The 18,071-nt window shown below is 34.1% G+C and overlaps 1 long non-coding RNA gene across 1 annotated transcript; it reads right to left on the bottom strand.

Annotated features, from left to right (window-relative positions):
* Nucleotides 1-1,642: 1,642 nt before the first annotated feature.
* On the bottom strand, nucleotides 1,643-16,054 carry LOC143248310 (uncharacterized). Its single transcript, XR_013026893.1, has 3 exons — nucleotides 15,992-16,054; nucleotides 4,436-4,572; nucleotides 1,643-2,037 (listed from the first exon to the last, which is right to left on the bottom strand). It is a non-coding gene; the product is annotated as an uncharacterized LOC143248310 (long non-coding RNA).
* Nucleotides 16,055-18,071: the final 2,017 nt, after the last annotated feature.

Below are 18,071 nucleotides of genomic sequence, written 5' to 3'. Positions count from 1 at the left end.
AGTTTTACTCAACTTAAATAAATAGTTATATTACTGCTAAAAATTGAACTACAGTTTAGAAATTTGTAGAGGCTGATTATAATTGAAATATCACTCCTGTTTCTTTCAGATCTTTAAACAGTTTAACTTTTATCTCTCACAACGTTTTTAATCTATTACTCGTACTTTTAACTGTACCCTTATGTGTAAAAACTGAATTAAACGTAAGTATTAATAAACGATTATGCTTTAATTAAATTTTTATCTCATTTGAATAATTCTGATGTGAGGATAGCAGTGGATAACTCACTGAAATGTGATGCACACCTTTACTATAGGAATCTAATGTCAAGCTAATGGGATACGAACCACTTACGAGAAAAATAAAGAGAAACAAAGCCTTTTATGTCCACCCAACCGATAATACACTCAGCCAACCTAACATAGAAGTCAGCAAAATCTGGAAACCATTCAAATAAATTAGTTTAGTTAAGGTCTAATAATGGGAGTGAATAGCACACTAGTCTTTCTGATAGACGATTTGTGATCGAAACGTGGTCTGTATTAGCGCAAAATAATCCTTCTCTGGACTTCACTGATGATGGAAGCAGGTTAGTTGCCAAAATGTAAAGTATAAAACAGTAAGGACCTAGTACGTTTCTAAGTAATTAATTAGGCTTAGCAGGATCGTACTCTAGTTTATTACATTTCATCCGATGTCGTCTTAACAAATACAGTCTTTCTTACGATACTTACTGTATTTGTAGAAAACGTTCTTTTGATGAGCTTGTTTGTTGGATTGTATTATTTTCATGTATATAAATGTAGACTAGTAGGAATGAAGTGTAGTGTTACATGAATTACCCCTCCTCGTGCTTTTATATTCTATATGATAAAAAACTTACTTCCTTTGAAACATTTAAAAGAATCATTCATCCATTCATTTCTGCTTACCTTGATTCATATCATTCATCCATTCATTTCTGCTTACCTTGATTCATATCATTCATCCATTCATTTCTGCTTACCTTGATTCATATCATTCATCCATTCATTTCTGCTTACCTTGATTCATATCATTCATCCATTCATTTCTGCTTACCTTGATTCATATCATTCATCCATTCATTACCTTGATTCATTACGACTATTTCGTTTACATCTCACTTACCGATATATATCTGTGCTTGTTAGTTTACATCTCACTTACCGATATATATCTGTGCTTGTTAGTTTACATCTCACTTACCGATATATATCTGTGCTTGTTAGTTTACATCTCACTTACCGATATATATCTGTGCTTGTTAGTTTACATCTCACTTACCGATATATATCTGTGCTTGTTATGTAAAAAGGATCTTTCCTTGTTTTAAACCGCAACCAATACCATACTGCTAAATGCACATATAAAACAGAAACAAAATCATTAAAATGTTAATTTGTAAATATGTAACACAGTGATTTATGAATGCAAATGTTAATATATATAAACTACCTTTATAGCAGCATAGTACAGACAAAAAAAAACACAACAACTTGATATATAAAGATTTAACCATATTATATCAAAGTGCATAACATGTATATCGTTATCCAGATTAATTCATATACAAAGATAAGAAGTACACGGATATTAATATAAAACTCTACCTACCAATATTGTATTGTTCGCAGACAAGTTGGGATACAGCCAAGGCATCTCGATATAGCAAACTAAAGGAAATGGCGTTTGACATCTTTTCAGCTAAGAGAGAAACATATTCATTTTCAGAAAGTGCCATTTTCTTCGGCCAGAAGCTGGGTGGATCTGTGGAGTCTTCTAACTGGCCTACCCAGAAATACGTTGTAGCGTTTAGCTGCAAGCTCAACAAGTAAGATTGAACGTTGTCAACTATTGTTTGCGTTGGTAGTAGAACTAATCTTGCGCCAAGGTTTCCACAACTGCGACTAGCGTTGTAGTACGTCGTATTTTCTTGAGGGGCCAACAAACACGTCGTTCCTGAACTCTCAAAATTTTCCCACAATTTGTATGACTCGATACTGACATAGTTATACCTGTAGACAACATAAAGTCTAATGAGACTCTTCCTTAGTTAATGTAAAATTAGATCACATGATTCATTTGGTTTCTAAATGTTTTGTGAAAATACTTTCATCTTACTCGGCGCTCTCGTTTCAGTCTTGACTCAAGTTTCCTTTTCATAAGGTTTTATTCTTAAGTTTATAAAACACACCAGCCTTTGATCTTTTTAAGGTTGTACTCAATGGATGTGATTACTAATCCACACAAAAGCATATTTGAAAGCATCAATGCACAAACAATTTACAGTTGTGTGTGAGACAGATATTTATGGAAGATTGGCCCAACGTATTAGAAGTTTGTTTGTTTTTTTACGTATATAACAAAATGGTATTGTTTTGGTTTATCATTAGAGCAATAAGTATTATAATTTATTATAAAAAGACCACTATTAATGTGGTTTCTAAGTGATAAAAATATTTCTAATAAGTAACGGAGATACTGAATTTTTGCAAAGTGTGTAAGTTATACAAAATGAAATGATTTGCAGGAAACTTATTAAAATATAATTACGAAACGTTCGAGTAAAAAAAACGTGTGATGAATGGAAAACAAAATGTTACTATAAAGATTATCCATTATGCGCGTGTGTGTGTTAACATCCTTTACCCAGAGATGGTTGGATCGATTACTGTAAGGTTTCGTACAGAAACTGAAAACTCTCCAATGGTGTATGTGGACTATTTTACTTCAGAATTTTCACCCCGAGGAAGGAGATAAAAAAAACGTTCTAAAATAGGGCACACTTCTACATTTTTATAGATTTTGTGTTCTAATATAAAAATACAAGAACTTGATTAGCTAAATGAGTCAGTTATTACCTTCCATAAAACAGGGTATAAAATTACCATCTAGTGAAACCATGGAAGACTTAAGAAAAAAAGAAAATAAAGGAAACGAAAATGTATCTAACATTTAACACAGTAATTACTTCTTAAACGGGTACAATTAGCTAGTACACATAAATAAGGACAGTGGATTAAAACTACGAATCTTCAAGTGGCATAACAAGGAACTATATTTGCCTGTTGAAAGAATATGAAAAGAGATATACAAATAAAAATAAAACGCGACACTCATTTACAACCGTTTATCTACAACATAACACAACCAAAGAGGTTTTAAATCGTAATAAATTTTACTGAGAAATTTTGCAGTTCATAGTTATTATGAGATTGTAAGAATCGCATTTTAGTACCAGTTAGTGTATTCTTACGTTTGCATGTATGTTAAACAATATATTTTTTAATCAACATAATTTTCTTTGTATGACTTTTGTCCATGTTAAAAAATTTGATTGTATGGTATATCTTATATGTATATCCTAATTACCTTTTAAAGTGTAGATTTTCTCACTATTAAATGTATTATTTTAATTTTTAATAAAACGCACTATCATAGAGTCTGACATAAAAATACTACTTGATTTTAGCATTCGCTGTATTGGATATTCGAATTAAATGAAGTGTAGGCATAGTTTAATATTGAAACCACGCTTGTTCTCCGGTGGAACAGCGGCACATCGACGGACTAACAACGTTAAAATCCAGGATTGGATTTCTCACGGTGTACACAGTAGATAATCTATTGTGCCTTTGCTCTAAAATAAATAACACTGACACCACTTTCCTCTAGCAATGACGTACAGATATTATTAATGTTGCGAAAAATGTAACTTTATGGCCACATGAAATGTAATCTCGTGATCTAAAGAGGGAATATTTTATGATATCAGTATATAAATCCAGCTAATGATTAAACTGTCTTATGACATCAATATTTGCACCAGATTTATAATTAAACTGTTTTTTTCTTGGAGAGTGTAATATTTAATTATCTATGTTTTAAGGTATTTAAGTTTTAATACGAGAAGTTATTTTCTGTTAGCTATAAATGACGTAATTTGTAAGTCACGATTATGATATCAAAATGGATACTGCTCGAAGGGTACTCTACAAACAAGATTAGTAATGTCTTGTTCCTCGTATTTTTCCGTGCTTGTTTTCGGAAATGCATGCAAAAATATCTGACGAGATAATACATAAAGCAAAGAGAAAAACATTCAAAAATTATGAATTAAAATCAGGAAGACAAAATAATATGAAATTAAAATAATTAGAACGTTAAAAATCTATATAATAAAGAAATCAAAATAGTTCTCAAAAGTGACCTTACAAAAACTGGTATTATAGAGCGGAACTAAAATGGTATCTATAAAATCACGTGGACTTAATAAATTTTTGGGATGAAAATAAGTTAAACGCTAAAGAAAACATAAGAGTCACATGGAAATATAAACAGTGGCAAGAGATATAAAATGTGAATATTGTTAATAGAAGTGACTTTTTTATAAAGTGAACATCAAGTACTTACTTCGCATAGTAACGCCTTTCGCACCAGTCAAAAGGTTAAGCCCAACGAGTCCTAAAATATAAAGCCAAGAGTTTGCCATCCGAATTAGTTTCCTCAGAAACATCATTTTAACCGGACTTTTACAGGAAACTTTGGTCCTAATTAAATATAAAACTAAATTATTGTTGTTCAGAAGTATTTATACGAAAAATGAAGAACATTTCAAGTGTTTGTATACACTTAACAAACAGTTCCATTTCAAAATGCTAAAAAATATTCAAAAAATTAGTTTATTTATCTACACTGAAAGTTTGTGGTAAGTAAAGATACACGGGATGACTGAGAAATATCTTCCCTTGAGTTGGTTTTTAATACTTTTCTATGTGGATTGTTTTCATTGTATAATAATATAAATTTATAATTTTAACGTATTGTTACAAATTGTCTGAAACTTATTTGTATTTCTTTAAAATATTATAAACTCAAATCATATTTTTTTACATTTTAATTCAGATTTTTGCTTGTAGTTTCACATGGTATAAATACAGTAGTGTACATATAACATTTTGATATTCCTCCCAACTAGTGGCCCAGCGGTAATTTTAGTTTGTTTTGAATTTCGCGCAAAGCTACACGAGGGCTATCTGCATTAGCTGTCTCTAATTTAGCATTGTAAGACTAAAAGGAAGGCATCTAGTTGTTACCATCCACTGCCAACTCTTGGGCTACTCTTTTACCAACGAATAAAGGCATTGACCGTCACATTATGACGTCCACACGGCTGAAAGGGCGAGCATGTTTGGTGTGACGAGGATTTGAGCCCGCGACCCTCAAATCATAAGTGGAGTGCCTTAACCACCTGGCCATTCCAGGCCTCTCAGTGGTAATTCTGAAAACGTAGAACGTTAAAAACCGTATTTTGATGTCCGTGTGGGAAGAATACAGATAGCCCACCGTATAGCTCGAAGCTTGACAACAAATAAACAATCATACGTTCACTGATAAAACTTAACTTCATAAAAAATCGCGAAATTATTTGTGAAGAGAAAATAACTTATATCTGTTATAAACAAAATTGTAAAACACGAAAATTGTAAAATCTGATTCGATATTAATTTTTTCTCTCGTTTTCAACACAAAATGGAAAGAGACTTTCAGAAATGTCGAAGCATGTCACTTCACATTATACAAATAGAAACTGAATATACACATACTTGTATTCGGTTTTTTCGTCATTTCTATATTAATTTTTTTCCATCTTGATAAACTAGTTTTTAATTTCTGATTTTAGTATCTGAGATGCATTATCTAAACGTAGATCAGAAAACCTTCTGAGAATATTGATAAAACGTATTCGGTATCAAGTTATTGCTAATGTTTTAGGCACTGGATGAAATGGTTCGAGGATGAAGGTGTGACGTTATTGAACACCAATTTTCACCTTTCTATTAAATCACAGCTAATCACATTATTCACTTCAAATAGTCTGACAAACCTCTTAAGTTACAGATACTGTTGGCTGATTCTAAAACAGATAAGTACTGTGTGTAATCAAAATAAATAATTCGTTTGTGTGCAGTAAATACAAAGCTCTGCCTGTCATGGTTGTGGAAACCAGTTTTTAGCGTTGTAAATCTATTCCACTGTATCGGATCATAAATTGGTAATACACGAAAAGAACACTTCTGTCCATCACGATTATGTTAAATTATAAAAACGAAAGTTTCATTTATAAAATACCTTCCTGAGAAAAAAAATCTATTCGTAAATTAAGAGTTAAATATTTGTTTATGTTTTATAAAATGGAGTCAGAAGCAGTTTAAAATAACCTTAATATTTTTATACAATACAAAATTCCAATAGAAATATATAGTTTTGTAAATAAATTATCAAACCACATTAATTTATTTGTAAACTACCCTAACAGGTACGAACCATTCCTTACGAGATTCCAAAACGACGACAAGAAACCGCTAAATTCTGAAAGATCAACCGTATGAAAAGCGACGATGTTGTTGTTTCTATGGCAACCGTATAGATATCGGTACAATAACGATAGTAACCAAAACTGTCAAATTAAGGAAATACAAGTTCTAAGGATAGGATCAATACAAGCAACACACAACATTACTAGATTCGTCACTAGTTCATACTAGAGAAAAGAAAGGTTTCGTTTTAATTACATTAAATTATAGATTATCATTACTCACATAAAAATGTCATAAAATTATACATACAACTTTGTGTCTTTGTTATCTCTCCTTTCCAGTTTGGTTACTTTATGACATCTTACATTTTGACATTTTTTCACGAATGGGATTTGAACATATATATTAAAATCTCATAAAGCCTGAAACCCTACTATTGAAGTATCGCAAAGATAATCCTGTAGACACTTTCTTCTGTGTATTTTCATTTCAATAGATTTCACAGTTATGCTTCTTTAACATAAGAACAACCTCAGAATGTAAACAACGAGTGAAACTCAAGTATTAGATAAAACACGTGGAACTTAAGGTTGAAGTATTGGTTTCTAAATGTTGCAACAAATACAAGTTTACATTGACATCTTATGGAACCTTTGATTGGTTTGGTTTGTTTTGAATTTCGCCCAAAGGTACACGAGGGGTATTTGCAATAACCGTCCCTAATGTAGCAGTGTAAGACTAAAGGAAAGGCAGCTAGCCATCACCACCCACCGCCAACTCTTGGGCTACTCTTTTACCATCGAATAGTGGGATTGACTGTTACTTTATAACGTCCCCACGGCTGAAATGACGAGCATGTTTGGTGGGAAGGGGATTCGAACCCGCGATCCTTAGATTACGACTAGAGTACCTTAACCACCTGGCCATGCCTGGCTCGGAACATATGATTTGTTTAAGTATCCTTTTATAAATGTAAGGAATATTACACGTATTCAACAAATCCATGCAATCACAGTAAACCCACCTAACATATAGTACAGTACAACGATGAGATATTAAACGTCGTCACACATAACTCTCGTCTTTAGAACTTTCATAAAGATGTGAGAAGTGAATATACTTGTGTGTTTGTTGATTTTTATAGAAGATTCCAAGTTATAAATCAACCAATCATTTCACAGTGATTTATCTGTATAGTATATGTAAGTATAAACAAGAAAAGTTACATTGTTGCTATGTATATATAAAGAGAGAAAGATAGTGTGAGGAGAAATTTAATCATCTAAAGTGATATTTTATTGTTAAACAATCTGATATATCATTAAGCTTGAATGTGGGTTTGATATTGTTTCCCTGTGTCATACGCTAGAGACTTATTATATTTAATTTATTTCAATACGTAATATATATATATATACAGATATATATTAATCCCTCGCAGAACCTTGCCTGTAAAGAAACTATTAAAATACTCTGTATACCTTCCATTAGAAGAATTACTTATGTTGAACTATACGGCACATTTGTGCATGTACACCAATTACAAGAGGGAATACTATAGCAGCAATGGAATCTGATAAAATCATAAAATAGGTAAAAGACCAGACGTCAAAAATATTGAACTAAGTAAATATACTGATATGCATGCAAATGAATAATGTGTTTTATATGACAGAAGCTCAAACTAGTTGTCGTTAAACATTCATCTACTTAAATATATTTGGTGAGTTTTAATCTACCTCACTTTTAAGGATATGTTACTTGTTAAAAAGTAATTTTTAAAATAACCTAATTCTTCTGTCAAGCGTTTTAACGTTAATATATGCAATACAATGTATTTAAATGTTTTGTTACTTATTCTATCTAATGGAACGCATTAATAAAGTGTTAAAATACGTTTAACTAAATTTTCTCTAAACCTCTTTGTGATAAACATGTTTACCTACGACATTAGTCGCCACACGCAATAACGCAATCTTCATAAATCTAGGTCTTGCTGTTAACTCGTGTTCGGGAAATTTAACTTCATGAGAAAAATAGGTTCGTTACCTCCACGTTGGACAAAATGTAACATTGTTAGCTACGATAGTGGACATAATTCACAACTAATAAGCAATGAAGTTAACTAGATGTTAAACATAATTAATGATCCATGGTGGTCAACAGTAAGTTTATGGACACTAAAACGCAAAGTTCGATTCCAAGCAAAGGAAAATGTTCAAATAACCCATTGTATAGTTTTTGTTTTAAGATAAACAAATTAATGGCCAATAAACACTATATCCAGCTCCATATCAATATACTGTTATGAGCTATATATTTATAATAGCTCATTGTTTGTTTGTTTTGGAATTTCGCACAAAGCTTCTCTGTGCTAGCCGTCCCTAATTTAGCAGTGTAAGACTAGAGGGAAGGCAGCTAGTCATCACCACCCACCGCCAACTCTTTTACCAACTTACTTTTACCAACGAATAGTGGGATTGACCGTCACATTATAACGCCCCCACGGCTGAGAGGGCGAGCATGTTTGGCGCGACGGGGATGCGAGCCCGCGACCCTCAGATTACGAGTCGCACGCCTTAACACGCTTGGCCATGCCGGGCCATAATAGCTCATAACTGACTCAGATGTTTATTAGCTATATGCCGAAAATAATTCACGGAATATAAATACGTTTATAATGCATTATGCTGCAAATAATTCATGGCTTACAAACACTGCAAATAATTCACGGCTTACAAACACTGCAAATAATTCATGGCTTACAAACACTGCAAATAATTCACGGCTTACAAACACTGCAAATAATTCATGCTTATAAATACGTTTGAAATGAACATACTGCAGACAATTCACGAGTTACAGACACGCTTACAAATAATATACTACACATAATTTGTTACTTATAAACAGGACAACAAAGTATCTGCTGCACACAATTATTGATTTATATACATGCTAACAAACTGCATATTAAAATACGTTCAACACGTTTAAACACGGTCACAATGGTATGTTTATATATACACATACACAGACACATTTATATATATGATTTACGATTGGTAAAAATATACTCCTCACCAAATATAAGAGATAATTCATTACGGACAATCGTCATTATTAATTCAATGCTAAACAAAACGTATGTTTGCTAATTATGAGCCATACAGTGGTTCAGAGTTAAGTAGAGGACCCACTCCTACAAAACCGAGCTTCAATTATTGGGGTCGGCACAGCCCATCGTGTAGTTTTGCGCTTAGCAACCAAACAAAGAAACAAATCCAATTATGGTCACTGGTAAGTTATTGGACATAATTTAAAACAAATAAACATACTAACTAGAAAGACGCCAAACATGATTATTAATTTAATTTATATAATTTTTGTCTGACTGCAATAACTTTTGGTATTTCAAGAGTAGTGTGATTAAATGCTAGGCCTATTACTACAAGAAAGAGGATGGATGATGAAGGCAGTGAAAATCAAAAAAAGTTTGGTGTCTGCTGTCTCCTTTGTAGGAGAATATTCTGGACAAGTCAGGATGATCAAACATTACTTCAATTAAACAAAAATAACAAGAAGAATTGCTAGGTGAACTTGAAAAAACTCTATAGCATAACATTATATTACACTTCAGGCGAGGCCTGGCATGGCCAGGTGGTTAAGGCATTTCCCTCGTAGTCTGAGAGTCGCTGGTTCGTATCCCCGTCATATCAAATATACTGCTCTTTCAGCTGTAAAGGTGTTATAGTGTTGGAGCTGGGTGGATGATTAGCTGCCTTCTCTCTAACATTACAGTGCTAAATTAATAACAGCTATCGTGTAGCTTTGTGCGAAATTCACAAAACAAACAAACGTTTCTGGCGTAAAGCATTTGGCAATTTAAGTGCCTGAAATGTTTCAAAAATTACTCAACAGTAAACATTTCTTAAAATATTTTCATCACGGAAAACTAACCACTGGCATACATTTTACATATCTGGTGTGAAATATAGAGCATAGTGTAAAAGTGAAATAACCTTATTAATAACAGGGAGAAATTTAAAGAACGTATATACCGTTTCAAAATAGCATGACTAAAAGTAAGCACGATTTATGTACAAAGAAATAAAACAAAATAAAATATTTTATATCGAAAGCATATATGAGAAGGTAAGGCTTCACATCGCATGCGAGAACAAATACATTTTTACTGTACATTACAAAATGTGTCGGATCAAATGTTTCTTTTTCACGAAGCAAGTGAAATTGTTGAGAAACAAATAAATAAATATAAACTTCAGATTACGCATGTTCAAGAGAAGAAAATTACTGTAAACCTAATTTTTAAATGACTCCTATTTCCTATGAAAAATCCACTAAAACATTTACATTAAAAACAAAAGTGGTAAAAAAGAAGTGCATTTGTGAAGCTAACAAAATTATTAAGATGACTTAAATAAAAGAAATTAAATACGTTAACATATTAGTCACGTGTATAAATATTTAATTTAACAAACTGAGTTAATAACTGAATGAACTGTTTTAAAATCATGATAAATTCAGCTTAGTAAAGATCTATCAATAACCTATTTTGTTCTGTTGTCGCATTTTCCGTGGGATTTGTTCTCTTTTTTTATGTTTCACCACGAAAATAGTTTATATAAGATTATCCTACGAGCGTCCCAATCTTATCAGATCTTTAACATATTTAGTTTTAGTGTTTACTGCATAACTTTTGGATAATTTACATATAAACAGGACCTTTCTAGATTTAGTTTAAACTTCAGTGTCAATAACGTTAAAGAATTAACTCGTTTATTATTTGAATACTTTTGTAAGTATATATGAATTATGTTTGTGTGTCTGAAAATCATCCAAGCTTTAGTTCCATTATTTTATAAATAGGTTTTGCATTTTATGTAAAAATTCATTAATGGCATCGACCAGTTAATGTTTAATCAATCTATCGAATTAATTCCTAAATCGTAAATATGTGGTATATATAAATTGCTTAAGAAATAAATGGTCCTTCAGTATTTATTAGACCTATTATGGCTAAGTAGTTAGGGGCGCTCGACTCGCAATCAGAGAATTAATAATGTAGTATGTGAGGAAAGTCGGTAGCTGACATTTATTTAAATTTTTAACAAGCTATTTCAACCTGACTTCTTCTGGATTAGATCCAACATGGCCAGGCGATTAAGGCACTCGACTCGTAATCCGAGAGTCGCTGATTTGAATCCCTGTCACAATATGCTCGTTCTTTCAGCTGTGGGGCGTCATAACATGACGGTCAATCCCACTATTCGTTGGCAAAAGAGTAGCCCAAGAGCTAGCGGTGGGTGGTGATGACTAGCTGCCTTTCCTCTGGTGTGACACTGCTAAATTAGGTACGGCAAGTGCGGATAGCCCTTGTGTGGCTTTGTGCAAAAGAAGTTTTTTTTTTGTCTCTGGGCTCAAAATTAAAACATCTCTATTTAGAATTATCTTATTTCTAAATCATAGTAGCATTTGTCTATGTATTACAAAAATACATAGTAAAAACTTATTATATTTAAATTTTACATACATATATTACACTATGTAACAAAAGTTTTATTTTTTTTTTTTGTTCCTGGGCAGAAAGTATAATTTCCCAATTGTTAATGCCTAAAGTAAATAGAAAAGACCTATTTTTCTCTTCAAACTTTGGTTTTGTGACCTGGGTAATGAAATTTTCAAATTTACCCATTTTCCAGAACATTCCAGGTAGATTTAGTGCTGAGTAGCTGATAGAGAATTTTCTCGAACTTACAAGAGTTTCCAAGAACTTTCTAGAATGTTGTAGAAGCCTCAAAGCTGTGCTGCTCCATAACGGGAATAAGTAACCGTCTCTTCCCCTGGCTCATTCGGTGCACCTCAAAGAAGAATACAACAGCATCAATACCTTGCTAGAAGTCTTGAAGTATGATTAGTATGGTTGGGAGGTTATTGGATACTTCAAAATGATGGTATTCCTGATGGGTCTCCAAAAAGGCTTTACCACGTTTCCCTTTTATCTTTGTCTTTGAGACAGCAGGGACACCGCAGCGCACTACAACAGAAAACACTTGCCACAACGGACTGAGTTCTCTGTGGGGAGGCACAATGTCAACTGTGGGCCACTAGTGGACCTTATGAAACAATTTGTCATAGCTCTTGATAAAGAGTCTGCAGCCTTCAGGTACCTTCGAGACTTCTTCCCTAAGCTGTCTGAGGCAAAGGTCAAAGCTGATGTCTTCGTTGGGCCACAAATAAAGAAGATCCTGGAGTGAACAGAATTCCCCAAAAACTCAGTAGGAAGGAACATACAGCTTGGGGGAGCTTTGTCGTTGTGGTTTGGGGCTTCTTGGGTAATCACAAGGCCGGAACTTATGTGGAACTGGTTGAGGCTCTGGTGAAGAACCACGGCAAAAGGGGTTGCAGGATGTCCCTGAAAGTCCATATCCTTGACGTTCATCTTGATAAATTCAAGGAGAACATGGGAACATATTCAGAGGAGCAAGGTGAGCGTTTCCACCAAGATATACTGAGCTTTGAACGTCGCTACCAAGAAGTGTATAACGAAAACATGATGGGAGACTATATTCGAGGGCTGATACGTGAAAGTGATTTACATTACAGTCGCAAATCTTGGAAAACTACTCACTTCCAAACATTTTTGTTCATTTTCGTATACATTTAGCATAAATACATCTAAATCTTGATATATATGTTATTTTATTCAGACCTTATATAAATGAAAATGTGCAAATTTGCCCGTTTTTACATAGAAAATAGGTTAATTTCTAAATTTCATTATCCAGGTTACAAAAGCATAGTTTGAAGGGAATAATGACCATTTTGTGTACTTTTACAACATAGGCAATTAAGAAATAACACATACTATCCAGTAACAAAATTTGTTATATTGTGTTATCGTTGTTTTATTTTGTAGCAGAGTTACAAAATATTTGAACGAACCGGAAGACATTTGCAATGATTTTATGTTAAAAGAATTCTCGTTCTTTGTTATGTGACAAAGTCTTCAAATGCACTTTACTTAAAAATTAGAAATGGTTTTGAACCTGTTCAGCACCTGAAGTAACAAACCTAATTGTTGTTGTTGTTGCTCATAACTTTGAACTATTGATAGAAAATCAGTCGAAATCATTCACACTCGTCACAAGAACTTTGTTCCACTTTCTGAAACGATCGTAAGAGTTGACTGGTTCAAAGTGTTCAGTCGCATTACGTTTCGAACTCCGGGTTTCTTGACTAGATGGTTTACGAGCTAATCCTAAGCCACTCTTTAATTCTAAACAAACAATCTAACAATATGGGTTCAAATCCCCGTCACACCAAACATGCTCGCCGTTTCAGCCGTGGAGGCGTTATAATGTGACGGTCAATCCCATTATTCGAAGGTAAATGAGTAGCCCAAAAGTTGGCGGTGGGTGGTGACGACTAGATGCCTTCCCTTTAGTCTTACACTGCTCAATTAGGAACGGCTATTGCAGATACCCCCTCGTGTAGCTTTGCGCGAAATTAAAAAACAAACAAATCAACTTAAGCCTCTCTCGTCTCACGCAGTTACGAAATATTTAATGATTCATAAATTATAATTGTTAAAATACTATTTTTTTTTTCTATCGTGAACGTATTTCCAAAGTGAACGTAGATAAAATATTTCTTTCAATAGTATTATATTCATACGTAAATCTCCCGGTTTAACTCGGCTTCCCTCTTCAAATAGTACAGCGATATATCTCAGAAATTCCAACGCTAGAAACCACTACAAAGAACTAAGTTATGACAAACAAAATACTTATGTTTTGTTTTTGAGACAGTCGAGAAACAAGTTAATGGATGTATGTATAACTTAACATGTTACCCCCAAGTGGCACAGCAGTATGTCTGTGGACTTAAAAACATGGTTTCGATCCCCGTGATGGGCAAAGTACAGACAGCCTTTTGTGTAGCTTTGTACTTAATGACAAACAGAACACCATGTTTTATTAATTTTTATCACATGTGAGGTAATACTTACTTCAGTAATATCTTTCTTCAGTGATTTACCATTTTATTATGTCATAATTATATTAACAACTTGCGAAATCAATTCGAATTCTACTTATCAGTACCAAATATAATGCGCGTGCGTTAATATGGCCGAGATTCATTTCCCTTCGTTTTATTTATCGATTTGTAACAACTTCTGGTTATACTGTCGGGGAAATCTGGTTTCCATAAAATCGAAACCCCCTTCCCTACCTACTTTAACAGCAATCTTTAAGATATAGATAAGTTATCAAAACGTTGAATGTAAGCTAACAGTCAATAGAATGTTTATACCATCCCTAATTTCATTTTCTGGCTAGCAGCATTCGTCACCAAAAACACTTTGTTTAACACTTTTAACCGAATAACTGGATTATCACTGAAGGTGTAAAGTGTGTTCAGTGACATCTGGTCTCGAATCCCAAACCTTTTGACATGCAGATATTTGTTTTTGTAGTTTATGGTTCTTTATGTATATAAATATTTATTAGCATTAATATAATTTTCACTAAGGGCTGTGCAATACGAGTTGGGTTGACTTATTATTAGAAAAAATAAATGGCCCAGCATGGTCAGGTCGGTTAAGGCGTTTGACTCGTAATCTAAGGGTCGTGGGTTCCAATCCCCATCACATCAAACATACTCGACCTTTCGGCCGTGAGAGCGTTATAATGGGACAGTCAATCACACTATTCGTTGGTAAAAGAGTATCCCAAAAGTTGACGGTGGATTGTGATAACTAGCTGTCTTCCCTCTAGTCCTACCCTGCTAAATTAGGAACGGTTGGCGTAGATAGCCCTTGAGTAGCTTTGCGCGAATATCAAAAACAAAAGAACAAACAAGAAAATAAATATTCGTCCCCCCGGATGATCATCAGTAACCGTAGGAACTTACAACGTTAATTTCTGGGGCTCGATTCCTAGCAATGGACAGGTGCCATAACAGGGTTTTGTTCGTTCTCGTAATAAATAATTCCTCTTGGAATAACTATAACAGCCGTTAGAAATAACAGAGCAGATTTATTGCTACATTGAGGCCTTAGTAAGTCACGAAAAGGCCAATGATCTCCAGAGCAAAGCGGCACTCGTTTATGCTCGTATTAACAATATCTGAGCTTTTGGCCATTAGCAAAGAGTTGAAGACCACTGACAATAAATCGATCGTTTGTAACAACAAAAGTATCAGGGATGGTGAGAGATGAAAGTAAGAATATTACACTTCACACAAACATGTAATTAATCTCTCCTGCTGATCAAAGCCAACTACATACATCATAGCTAAAATTAAATCTAGTATTCGTCATAGCAAACCAAATTAACTGGTTTTGCACTCTGACTTATAAAGATTGGAGTACATTGTTTCACAGGTGAGTGCCCTTATTGTAAGAGATATACTTTCGGTCATAATATTTTCCAAGATTGGACAAGTTCTGGAGATTTATATCAGTTCTAAATCGACATATTATGCGAATAATGTATAATAACCTATGTAATAAAATTCTAATAATCATATAATTTAACATTATAACAACAGCTATAGTAAATTTTTTAACTTATATTGATAACGAAAATAACAGTCAAGAAAGAACAAAATACATATTACTTACGGAGCACATAAACAATAACATTCTGTTTCATGTACTGTGGTAGATTTAATGGTAGTTGAAGTGCGTGGCACAGTTCTCCACAGTCCTTGTTGTAATCAATAAAAACTCAGTAAAGGGTTCCAAAAGTGAAACTTCACAACAGCCTCACAAGTGAAACAAAATGCTGCGACACGTGTTACAGTTTAACTATAGACTCTGGTTTGTTTGTTTTGAATTTCGCACAAAACTTTACGAGGGCTATCTCCGCTAGCTGTCCCTAATTTAGCAGTGTAAAACTAGATGGAAGACAGCTAGTCATCGTTACCCACCGCGAACTCTTGGGCTACATTTTACCAACGAATAGTGGAATTGACTGTTACATAATAACGCTCCCACGGCTGAAAGGGCGAGCATATTTGGTGCGACGGAAATTCGAACTCGCAACCCTCATATTACAAGTCGAGCGCCCTAACCATCCGGCTATGTTGGGCCTAAAGACTGGTAGCAGGACTGACCAAAAAGCAGTTAAAAATCTACAATTGGGAAGATACAAAATGATAATAGATTAAATGCGTAACTGTTATAATAAACGTAGTGAATATTGACATTGTAATAAAAATAAAAAGTGTAAAGTTTAATAAAAAAACAAAAATAGTACACGGGCATATTATTTATGTTTTTTTTTAATTTTGTGAAAAGCTACACGAGGGCTATCTGCGCTAGCCGTCTCTAATTTAACAGTGTAAGACTAGAGGGAGGGCAGCTTGTCATCACCACTCACTGCCAACTTTTGGGCTACTCTTTTACCAACGAATAGTGGGATTGACAGTCACATTATAACACCCCCACTGTTAAGAGAGCGAGTATGTTTGGTGAGATGGGGAATCGAATCCGCGACCCTCAGATTAAGAGTTGAGTGCCTTTACAACCTGGCCATGCCGGGCGTTTGTCTAGAGTTGCACATCTTTCTTTACCATGCTTAACTATGCTCGTAATCCGATCAATCTAAAGCCTACTTACATTAAACCACACACATCTTTACAACAACCTTGGATCTGGTAAACTCTTTAAAATGGCCCCGTATAGCCAGTTGGGTTAAGTTCGACTCTAAATATGAGAGTCGCGGTTTCGAATCTCTGTCGCACAAAACATGCTCGCCCTTTTAGCCGTGGGGGCGTTATAATGTTACCGTTAATCCCACTATTCGTTGGTAAAAGAGTAGCCCAAGAGTTGGTGGTGGGTGGTGATGACTAGTTGCCTTCCCTCTAGTCTTACACCGCTAAATTACAAACGGCTAGCGCAGATGGCCCTTGAGTAGCTTTGCGCGAAATTCATAAGAAACAAACAAATTATATCACTTCAGTCCTAAATATCACACTTGCATATTAACATAAAGATTGTCTGAGCTACTTAATTTTAAGTGAAGGTGATGATTGTTTTCGGTTCTATAAACTTCGTAACTACGGAAATTGAATTCCTTTTGTACTGTTGCCAAAGCTACACCTGGTATTCGGATGTCTAACTATTTGATACTTGTTTGTTTTTTTTTGTTTTTAATGTTGTTGTCTTTTGTCGCACAAACCTACACAAGAATTAGCTGCTCATAACCGTCTCTGACAGCTTGTTAATAGATTTCACTGTTAGGGCTGCTTTGATCTCACAGAAGAGTGACATTTCACTGTCACTCTATAGCCCACTTCTTCTCCCTCCCCACTGTGGGGATCATGTTTTTGTGGCAGCTGTGAACACTCAGGTCTGCACTTCAAACTCGCTAGTCTTTAGCCCAAGCCCCTTCCCAGCTGTCACGTTGGTTAGTTTTGTTTAACTCGTTTAGTTTGTATAATATAAATTGGCCTGCTTTCCTCAACCATTTATCTTTTTATTCGTTCTATGATCTGCTTTATTATATTTCTCTAGTTAAACATAAGTTTGTTGAACCAGCTGTATTGACCATAATAATAGACTAATATGTGACAGCATATTAAATAGCATTTAAGAGACAACAGGCTTACAGTAGTGACATTTCAATGGTTAAGGTCATGTGTGTATGCTATAGGTAAAAGTTGAAAATATTTTCTTTATAAGTAGTGGTCATTTGGAA

This window comes from Tachypleus tridentatus, chromosome 4 (assembly GCF_004210375.1).
Source record: "Tachypleus tridentatus isolate NWPU-2018 chromosome 4, ASM421037v1, whole genome shotgun sequence".
Classification (NCBI taxonomy): Eukaryota; Metazoa; Arthropoda; class Merostomata; order Xiphosura; family Limulidae; genus Tachypleus; species Tachypleus tridentatus.
The sequence above is the reverse complement of the archived record's forward strand: the minus strand, read 5'-3'. Positions and strand labels throughout refer to the sequence as shown.